The sequence below is a fragment of the Mastomys coucha genome, unplaced genomic scaffold, assembly GCF_008632895.1.
Source record: "Mastomys coucha isolate ucsf_1 unplaced genomic scaffold, UCSF_Mcou_1 pScaffold18, whole genome shotgun sequence".
NCBI lineage: Eukaryota > Metazoa > Chordata > Mammalia > Rodentia > Muridae > Mastomys > Mastomys coucha.
The window spans coordinates 26,907,218-26,918,635 of record NW_022196900.1 but is presented as its reverse complement, the minus strand read 5'-3'; the positions used below and the strand labels follow the sequence as shown (position 1 = coordinate 26,918,635).

Sequence of the window (11,418 nt, the reverse complement as noted above, 5' to 3'; positions counted from 1 at the left end):
AAAAAAAAAAAAAAAACATGCATTTCCAAGCTGTTGTAAGGCAAAATGAGTTAATGTGTGTCACTAGGCTTTGAGGAGTGCTTATTGCAAAAGAAAGTTTCCATTACTGTTCCTTTTTTAGTGTGTGAGTCCTCTGCAAATAGATCAGTCACTCTGTTGCTTCATTTAGCTCTCACAAATATTCAGCAACTCATTCATTCATTCACACACTTCACAAACAGTCATTAGGACTCAGAGAAGGGGTGATCATGGCTGGCACAGCCCTGTCCTTGGAGAAATTATCTTCTTTTGGGTGACATCAGACTGGAGTCTTGAGATCTGCACCAGCATGCCAGGCACTTACTGATTTCATTAATCCAGGAAAAGACCTTGATGAGTGATTTTGGTGATGATGAGGAGTGCTTGACCTGGGTTCTGGCTATTTAAGAAGGCCTTTCTGAAAGAGAAAGGTTCAAGATGGAGTTAGAGGATAGATGGTACTAAACTAAACCAGGAAAAATGGCTTTGGCTGAGGATCAGATCATTTCATGATCTGATGGGTGAGTGTGCTTAGAATTCATACAGTAGGTGTGGGTCAGAGTATTCTGTAGGATATGAGGGGAACTGAGGCATGGAAGGCTGAGCCTGTTTTGTAGAAGTGTTGTAGCTGGTATGGACCTGCCTGAGATGAAAGCTATTCTTACAACCCTCTAGGGAGGATGTCATGGTAGGCAAGTCCTCTGCATTTACAGGGAGGAGAAGACAGCAATAGCAAGAGGGTATTGGTGAAATTAGTGACTTCGAGAAGAAGGAAACAGGCTGCAGAACCCAGCTAAATTTGGACCTCTCTCTTCTAATTCCCCTGGGGTTACAGGGTGAAGCTGGATTAATTTCAAAATAACCCTGTTCATGCTCCAGGGTTTAATATCTCTCGTGTCTCCTGGGTCATCATGGCACAAGGAAGCCCTGCTCTGATCAGTGATATATAAAGTGTTTTCAGTTTTTCATTATTCTGTATCAGTGTGTGTGTGTGTGTGTGTGTGTGTGTGTTTCCTTCTATCCCCTCCCCCAAATCATGCTGAGATCCTACTGAGAGAAATACACAGGACTTGGGGTGAAATCTTATTTATTCTTTGGAAAGCGTGCAGTACAAAATCATTTCTCTTTCTCTGTATAAATATGCATTAGGCTGGCCTAGTCTTCCCTCCTCAGGAAGCATGAGAAGAGGGGAGAGAACCCCATGTGGCTCGTGTCACAGTCCTGCCCATGGCTGCTGGCACCCCATTAATCAGGGGGGAAACAGCGGCCTCATGAACTGTGAAATTAGCCAGCCCCTGACAGCCCTGGAGCCCAGTGGAGCAGGGACTCCATTTCACAGCTGGAAGGTACCAGCATGGAGGGAGTAAGAAGGGAACCAAGCCCAGCAGGGCCAGGGTAGCCATTCTCCCCTCTTGGGATCCATAAACCTCAACTAAGTCTTGCTGAGAAGCTGCCCCTTTATTAGGGTAAGAGCAAGAGGAAAAGATACACAAGCAAAGGAACACAGTGAATGGCGATGACATTCATAGCCAGTACCGTGTGCCTGCCATCTAGCCATTGTTCTCTGCATCCATGCACCATCTGCTGAGACCCTGGCTTCCTGCTATGCACGTCTTGTGAATTTCTTTATTCATTTATCACATTTGTATAATCATGAGGACCCATTTCACAGAGTCGTATAAATAAGACCCCAGAGAGATGTACTGTCTTGAACAGTAAAGGAACTCTGTCTGACCCTAGAGCCTCGATCCTGTATTTACTATACAACCTGCTCTGTAAGATGATGGGATACGAAACAAACAAACAAACAAAAAACAGAGGAGGGGAATTGCATATTCAGTAGTCCTTTACAAAGTGTGTACCCCATCCATAGAATGGAATCTCTGGGTTAACACCTGAGGTTTACAGAGTAATTAATACTTCACAGGAGTTCAGGGATCGGTGTAAGAAGTCTGGGAAAGGGAGGTAGGGAGATAGTTGAGTGATTAAAAAGCACATACTACTTTTACAGAGTATTGGAGTTATGTTCCTAATACTCAGAGGTTGCCCATTTCCCCAGATCCAGAGGATCTATACCTGAACACAAGAGCCAAACCTCATTCTCAAGTACACATAATTAAAACTAAAAATAAAATATTAGAACAGAAAGTTGGATAAGCACAAAACAATAGGACATCTTTTGTTTTCCCCAAAGATTTATTTATTTATTTTATGTATTTGAGTATTCTATCACTCTCTTCAGACACACCAGAAGACATTAGAGATGGTTATAAGCCTCCATGTGGTTGCTAGGAATTGAACGTAGGACCTCTGAAAGAGCAGTCAGTGCTCTTAACCTCTGAGTCATCTCTCCAGTCCCAATAAAACATCTTTTTCAGGGTGTGGGCAAGGTCAAATCTTCACTCTAACATCAGCTTGAAGATTCAAGGGAAGTTGTTTGACCTGTCAGAGCCTTCATTTCCCGGCCCCCTAAACAGTCACATAAGCATATCTACTTGTAAGTTGCAATGATGATTAAATGAGATTCTTTCATCTAAGATGTTCTGTAACAGTGCTTGGTGTAGAGTAAACCATCAGTTATTAATTATTATCAGGGTGTTGGCATGTGGATATGAAGTCATTCAGGAAATGACATTGAAATATGCTGAGCATGGCAGTGAGGACTTCCCCAGGAGCAGGCATGTGACCTGAATCTTGAAGATATATTCATCGGGTTTATCCAAGGTCAGGAATGGGGGTTGGGCAAAGATCCTTTTTGGCAACAGAAAAGAAACGAGAAATGTAAGAGCTATAATAAGAGCAATGTGGGAGGAATAAGGGGAACATCAGAGTAGGCAGGAAGGTGGGGACCTTGGATTTCGTCAGGAAAGTACTAGGGAGACCCTGGAAAATTACTACCACACAGTTCAATACTCTCATATGTTTTTCTTCAAAAGTTTTGGACAATATAAGGCTAGGGAGAAAAAGATTGATGGAAGACCGGGGCTAGAATGCAAATGAGAAACACAGAGCTTCCATGCTCCCACAGAAGGCACCAGGGTATTGATCTACTGGGCCTGCTTGTGTATTATTTAAAGCTTTATTGCAGATTAGCCACTTGAATGAAGCACCCTGTCCCTGGACCTAGGTTTCAATGTCTGCTAAATGAATCTTGAGTGTTCTGTGGAGGACTGTCCATTTCTTATATAGAATGGCTATCAATTGGAAGGGCAGAAGAGAAGGAACTGTATGAGGAAGGAGATAATAAAAGAGAGGCAAGAGTCCAATCTAGGAAGTTCCCAAAGGCTGATTGTCAGTAGATCAGGGGCAGACACAACAGAGTATGAAGGGAAATCTGGGTCTGAGATTTAAGGATGAGGCAGCAAGGTTGAATTCCTGTTCCCTGACTCAGAAATGGATTATGGTAGACAGAGAATCCCTGAAGTCCTCATGACACATTTTTATTTGTGGAGGGAATGAGGAGATTACAGGATAAGGAAGAATACTCAGAAATGGAATGGAGAAAGATTGCTCAGGAGCTCTGTGAATGACACCCATCCCTTTCTTACTCCATTTGTAGTAGGACATTGTAGTGGAACATTGGCTCATCCTTACTGTTTACTACATCGAAGATAGAATTGCTAATGACCTGCATCACTTTTCTCAGGTTATTTTATGTTCATACTATTAGAAAATATATAGAGAAATATACATATGTGTATGTATATATTTATGTGTATATACATATAGCCCTATATATCCTGTAATAGGAAAAGAACTCCCTAGTCATCCAGAAGTTTACATGTGTTCATACACATACTATACTTTGCCCTATGTCTATTTTCTTGCAAATAGCAGCCTTCAATGAACATTTGTTGGATATATTTAAAAATGATGACTCCAAAGCATTGGACACTATTTAACAGTTATCTGTCTTACAATTCTGATGGCCTGATTGCCTCATGTACCACTAAACATAAAAAGAGGAACAAAAATAAGAATATATTACACTAGGGGCACACTGTTATAAACTTAGATACAACCTTGTGGATGTGTGATGAGCTGAGAATCTCTGTCTGCAATCTCTCTCTCTCTCTCTCTCTCTCTCTCTCTCTCTCTCTCTCTCTCTGTGTGTGTGTGTGTGTGTGTGTGTGTGTGAGATGACATAAGTAGGCATATGATCAAAGCCAGAGTCTGATGCTTTGTTTCCCCTCTTCCTCTTTCTTTCTGCCTTAGTTGATTCGATTGTAACAGCTGGGCTGCAGTGTATTGTTGTTTGGGACAGGAGCTCCCATTCTTTTTCTAAGACAAGAGACCTAGATTTTTGCCTCCTGAAGTTATTCCACACAGGATGTACTTATCTCATATCCTCTTATGCTCAAACTGCTAAGTGGGAGCCTTGGGTTTCTTTCTCCTGATCTTTTCAATGTTGATCCTTTGTATGGGACAGAAATCACGTCTTCATGACTTCAAGACAGGCAGCCCTGAGGGCATTGTGTTTAGAAATGCCCACATATTACATTTGTAAAATTTAAGTGACCACTCTCACTCTTCTATCTTGCTTTACTCTGCTTGCTTATAAACACCAGCTACTAATTCACTTTGTGATGCAATACAGATGGTAGGGACAGAAGAGATATCAAAATAGAGAAGTTGTTGTCTTCATGAAACCTTCACCCTACTTCATATCATTGACCATTAATCACATGAACCCTTCATAGAAATCAAAATGCATGGTGGTGGTGTCATGGTGAGGAAGTAAAGAATGAGGAGGATCTGAACATGTATATCGGAGAGGACTTCACAAAAGCATATCTTTCAGGTCCTATAGAAAGTTGTATCATGGGATGAAGAAAAAAAAGGAGAAATGCAGATGTTGAGAGAGGACATCTCATTCAAGTCCAGATTGCAGCAGTCCTTAGCAGTCTTCATGATCAGGAGCGGTCTTGCCCTAAGTGTTAAGTGAAGCCCTGTTATGGAGTGGAGCATATGAGGAACAAGTTGAGATTCATGGTCTGAAAAGTCCCTGTTGCTGCAGAAGTATGTGTAGAGAATTCAGAGAATGAGCTAGGAAGATAGCAAGGTAGCTAGCAGATTGCTTCATGCCACTCTGACAGTCTTCAGGAGTATAAAGACAAGTGGTTATAGTGTCCCGTGTACAGTGTCATTGGGAATCTTCCCAGGTAAAGGATGTCCAGTGGTGAAAATGGGGATCCCGTGACTGGCATCTTAAAACTGTCATTTTGTTTATTCATGTCTAGAGTAAGATATTTTAAAATAAAGAGATCAAGTTTTGAATTTTGCCTTGAAATGTTTGGAAAATATGAGGCATCCTCAGTTCCCCAGAGAGAATATCTATAGCTCTCTCAGTCTAGCTAGTGAGTGGTCCAGACATAAACAGGAAGAACAAGTGCTGTTTCAAGCAATAAGCTAATGTAGAAATGTAACTGCTGGAGAACTCAGACCTAGGCATCTTCCCCTGGAGTGCATGAAGCTGTTTGGGGCTCCTGGTTTTTCATAGACTGACATAACACAGGGTAGTAGAAATCTAGGCTGCTAAAAATCTATTCATGCTATTCCCACTTCATCATTGTAGCATAAAGATGATGTAATTAACTTTGTCAGCTTCATTATAGGTAAAGTAGGGATATGGACAAACAAAACCTGGTTCTACATTCTGATTAGTTTATACTGCTTGCTTATATATATATATATATATGTTATTTTCAATACTAACTTTGCAGCAATTCACCATGGTATCATAAAGTATATAGTGGTGGACACAGCATAGGAGCATTGTCCCAGGTCAATATTTCAGGGGCCTTGAAATTGCTGTGTTCTCTGGAGAGTTGTTTTAGCTTTTTGTACATTTAGTTATCATAAACATTGTGTTTGTGTGTGTGTGTGTGTGTGTGAGAGAGAGAGAGAGAGAGAGAGAGAGAGAGAGAGAGAGAGAGAGAGAGAGAGAGAGAGAGTTTTTAGGATGCTCAGAATCTACTTGGAAATACAAAAACTTCTAAGTGTAATCCTGAATGCATATCAATCTTGTTTTATCATGTTTATATACATCCCTTTTGCAATTACACATTTAAAATTTTATTGTATGCCCTGGAGATATGGCTATGCAGTTAAGAACATTTATGGGTCTTGAAGAGGCCCTGAGTCTAATTCCCAGCATCAATATGGCAGCTCACAACAATCAGTAATTCAAGTTTCAGGGCATGTGATGCATTCTTCTGGCCTCTGTGGATTCAGGTCTGCATGTGTCTCATATACATGCATGAAGTCAAAAGACTTGCATACCTAAAATAAAATAACAAAGTCTAAAAATGCTAAAATAAAAAAAACATTCTAAGCATTGTATTATTTTTCTATTATGAATTGACAACTATGTAATAAGCATTATAATAGTATACAATCTTATTCTTTCTACCCTAGTCATAACAAAAATTCATATGTATCTCATTTCTTACAAATACAATATAGAATAACATAGCTTGTCATTTAAGTAGATTTTATTGCTTTTCATGGTAAAGATGTTTTCTACTCATTTGAATATTTTGCTTCATGTTAATGCTAATATCTAGAATAGCCCTGTGATTTTTAAACTTCATGCATTTCTACCACCTTATATAAAACTTTCACTTCACTACATCCTTGATAACATGTATCAGACAATTTATATTTTACAAGTCTGTAGCTTGTGAAAGTATAACTTCAATACAGATTTAATTTGCATGTCAGAGATTTCTAACAAGCTTAAACATTTTTCTTATATTAAAATTTCCTTTTTCATGTCAGTTTCCTGATGTATAACTTTCACACATTTTTCTGATAGATTGCTTTTATTGCGTCTTTCTTTAGCTGATTGGCAAAGACTCTCTATAATTAATGACAATTATCGAAAATTTTAAAGGTGAATAGGTCTTTGTCATCTGAAAATACTTTGTAATCTAAAACTTTTCATTTTTGTGATGAGAACAATTTCTAATTTCAGTATTTTCCTTTGGTTGCTGCATTTTTGTACCTTATGCTGCTTGTGAAATCACTGACTGTCTTCCACTACCCTGATGTCTTAATGGGGCTTCTCTGTCTTCTACATTTTTTAAAAAAAGTATTTGCCTGTCATTCCTGATCTTAACCGTGGAATTTGTGCTGTGTGCTCAGGAGGGTAGCTGCTTCTGCCTACTTCCTAGAGTTCTTCTATGCCTCACTGCTTCATAAAAGCACTGTCCTGAGACAGGCTTCCATGTATGAAGTCCCTAAGTCAGGACTAGTCAACTCCCCTTCTAGTAACCTGCTGCTTTTATTTGTTATAGCTGTTTAATGTGTTGATAGTATTCAGGGCTGGATCTTCACACTGTTATTGTTATATAAAGGTATCAGTTCTTCATTTTCCTTTCTTAACATATGTGGATTGTAGGATAAATTTTTATTTCACGAAAAGACATACTAGGATAGGGATTGGCATTATGCTGAATTTGCAGTTTAATTTATAAAATTCACAAAACTTCTCATCTGTAATATAATACATTTCCTGTGTGGGCTTTCTTTTATGTCGGTAAGTAGAGTTTTACATATTATTTATACACATACTCCCATGCTTTTATTGTATTTAATTTCTGTGAACATCACAGCATTTGTTACTATTACAAATGATATCTTTCACTTTTATTACATTTCTTTTTTTTTTTTTTTTTTTTTTTTTTTTTTTTTTTTTTTTTTTTTTTTTTTTTTTTTTTTTTGGTTTTTTTCGAGACAGGGTTTCTCTGTATAGCCCTGGCTGTCCTGGAACTCACTCTGGAGACCAGGCTGGCCTCGAACTCAGAAATCCGCCTGCCTCTGCCTCCCAAGTGCTGGGATTAAAGGCGTGCGCCACCACCGCCCGGCTACATTTCTTAATTATTGTTTTCTGGCCCATTCCAATGCCATCTCTTCATTGATTTTTATATCTAGTAGATGCTATTCATTATTTTGCTTTTTTATGCCAGTGTGTTTTAATTTCCATGTGAAAAAAAGCATGTAATTTGCCATTAATATTTGTTTTGAAAGTTTGCATATATTGACTTGCATTTCATTTTTATCTTATAATGCATCTTCAGGCTGTATCTTTAGATAAAATTATGACGAGCATGTCTTTGTCTTGTACCTGACTTTAAAAGGAACATTCCCAAATTCAATCATTACGTATAAGTGTTCCTATAGATTTGCATTAGGTAACCAGATGAGATAGTTTAGGAAGTGTTTGTAGTAAATAAGTTCCCTTCTGTTTCTAGTGTCCTTAATGACCAAAAAGAAAAGTGGTTTAGGGGTTCATTTTATTAGTTAGTGCTCTGAATCATCTGAGATATGAATTTTCTCTTTCACCCTGGTTGCAATTCATGGCTGCTAGGTCTATTCATTTCTCAGCCATTATTACATTTTCTAGCATGGCTATCAGGTTTAGATACTGACATTATCCTAGCTTTACAAGCTGACGCTTGTACTCTTCCCTCTTAGGCTATGTTCCTATCATACTTAACTATTAGTCTAGGTAACTCTTGAAGCAAATGGATGCTACTTAGTAAAGTTTATAACTTAATTTCAGTCTGTATAGACACCATATTCTTGTCTACTCACCAGATGGGATGTTTTGACTATGGTCTCAATGACTATAATATGTCTATTGCATTATTCAATTTCTTCTTTAGCCAATGTTAGTAACTGTTACTCTCCCACAATTTACTGTGATGTGCATTCATGGTCATAATGCTTTGTAGTTTTACTCTTTTTTGTTAAATATTTAACCAATAGTATTTCATGCGTAGTGGGTACATATGCATAAGATGACTACCTGAATGCATGATGTGTGATACGAACACATAAGGATTTGTCCCCGTGCATCTCTGACAAGCCTGTGCTTCTTTCTTCATTTTAATTTCAAATGTGAGTTTTACAAATTTGCCTGGGCCTCATGTCTGAGTATTGTTGGTTTGACACATATTTATTTTTGCTTTTAACATTAGCTCATCATTTGTCAGTACTCTCCTTATCACTGTCAGAGTTTTATATCTTTTATTAATTACCTGCCTTTAATTTCTCAAGTTAAGTACCCAGCTCATTTGCCCTAAGACTTCTGTTAAGACTTCCTTTGCCTTCAGGCAGTGGTGGCACATACCTATAATCCCAGCACTTGGGAGGCAGAGGCAGGCAGATTTTTGAGTTTGAGGCCAGCCTGGTCTACAGAGTGAATTGCAGGACAGCCAGGGATACACAGAGAAACCCTGTCTCAAAAAACTAAAAAAAAAAAAAAAAAAAAAAAAAAAAAAAAAAACTTCCTTAGTCTTTAGTTCAATTTTCTTTGTTGTTCTCTTTAGGCAATTAATTGTCCAAACCAAATTTTACATAACCTTTTTTAAGTTTTAAACTCTCAAGTCATCGACATTAAACTTATTGATATCTTGTTCATTGTGAGGCTCATATTTTTCACCCTGGTTATGGAGCTAAAGTTTGTGGTTGCTTTAGAAATAGCATGTGTTTTCTAACTAGTCAGCATATTATTTCATGAATAACTCTTGGCAACACCCAGTAATTTTAGTGAATGTATTTCTAAACCTAATATCTTGTCTTTTTGGTTTTACATTGCTATTACTGGTTTCAAGATACATGTTGTTGGGGGAGAGAATGAATTCATTACTGTTCCTACCAATTTAACTTATTTCTATCAAGTTTTGCTTTGATACTGTCCTACCAACCCACACACACACCAGTTTTGTAGATGTTTTAGATGCTATTCATTACATGGAACTCCCTGTCACTATGGAACAATGAGAGTGGTCTTTAGTCACAATGCTCCTTGCTTTCTTTTGCTCAGAGTGTTTCTGGATCATCTTCCATCCTTGTCTTGTTTCATTCATGAAAGAGTCTGGTCTACAAGAGCAGATGTGAAGGGAGCACCAAAAAGAAGCACTACTCAAGCTTTAGAAAACATGGAGGTCTGTAGTAACTGAAAAGATGTAATGGAACCTAAATTAACCTGTCTTGTCCCCACAGCCACAGTCCTCTTCAGGCAAGGACTCAAATGAAGTTAGCAGGATATGATGTAACCAAAGAGTCCCAATGTGTTTGATGCACTGCAAAACATTCTCACTGTCCAGCAGTCCATTTTGATACAGCTTTTAGCACTTAACAGTATGCTCAGCCATTGAATTGGAGAATGGGACCATCTTATCAGTTCTCTTTCATCACCTTCTTTCTACCTCTCAGAAGTATTTGGACGGACTCAGAGTTCACTCTTGAATTCACACCTATGTGAGATTTTCCAAATCACATCCTCTTTGGAGCTTCAAGGGACACTCTTACAGTTGTGATAAACATTTTCTTCCCCACACTCTCATGAGTTTCTGCAGAACACCTCAGGCAATGGCTTCAAATTAACAACATCCTCTCTGACTCCTTTAGGGCAACACTTATAGTAAAGTTATCTTGAGTTTTTAATTGAATATTCCCATGCAACTTTCAACATTGCTGACAGGTGGACCAGTATGTCCCAAGATGTGACTATTGACAAGTAAATTAACTAAAGTTCATTAAATTTAAAAATTAAATCCCTTCATCACATGAAGGACATTTGAAAGGTTCAGTAACTTATGTGTGCCTATTGTGTTATCGAATTCCTCCTGTATGTTACTTGTCTCAGCTTGTGAATAATAACACAGCCACAGATTTCTACTGGAAAACTATAAGGTAGAACACCACCAATTTCTAAGGTTCCTTTTATACCCTCCTAGACAGTATCTATCCCTTAGCAGAAGGCATCCTGACTTCTGTCACCATCAGGCAATTTTGTTGCTATTTGTGACCCTGTAGATATGTCCTGATTTTTATTGACATTTTACTCAGTATATTAACTACAGAATTTATCTGGGCTATTATTTTAGGTACTGATAGTATATTTGATCTGGTTTCTGAGTGTTATTCATATATATACACATGCACACATTCATACAAATACACACACATACACACAAACACACACACACACAAAAAAAAAAACATGTATATTCTTTCTTTCTAAACACTGTCTAACCTTTACGATGTATGACTATAAGCCAAGTGTTGCACTATTCTTTTACTCAGGTCAGGTCATTTTACCCCAAACTCAGGCCTTTGGGACATTCTTATATTCCCTTTAATAGACAGAGAAGTTCACACACAGAAATATTATGCATTTCTTATTGAGCCAACTAGATAGGACTTTCTCTGGAACCTTGGTTCTAGACAGGACAATGATCTCATCTGTCCTCTGTCAGACGTTTCACCCCATGAGCATTCCACTTTATTATACGAAAAAGATTGATTCTGTCCTTTTTTTAACTTTTGATTTTGCTTCTGGTCTCATTTAGTTTAAATTTCTCTGCAAAACCCTAACAAAATCAAGAC

The 11,418-nt window shown here is 38.1% G+C and overlaps 1 protein-coding gene across 6 annotated transcripts in view; it reads left to right on the top strand.

The window, feature by feature from the left end:
• Astn2 (astrotactin 2) overlaps nt 1–11,418 on the top strand; it is a 1,002,270-nt gene that overhangs the window by 240,470 nt on the left and 750,382 nt on the right. Inside the window, exon 1 of one of the 6 annotated variants that reach the window (XM_031377661.1) lies at nt 9,425–9,971. The exons of the other annotated variants lie outside the window; for them this stretch is intronic. The gene's annotated coding sequence lies outside the window, so the exon portion shown is untranslated. Of the gene's footprint in view, nt 1–9,424; nt 9,972–11,418 lie in introns of those variants that run through there. 6 annotated transcript variants of the gene reach the window in all.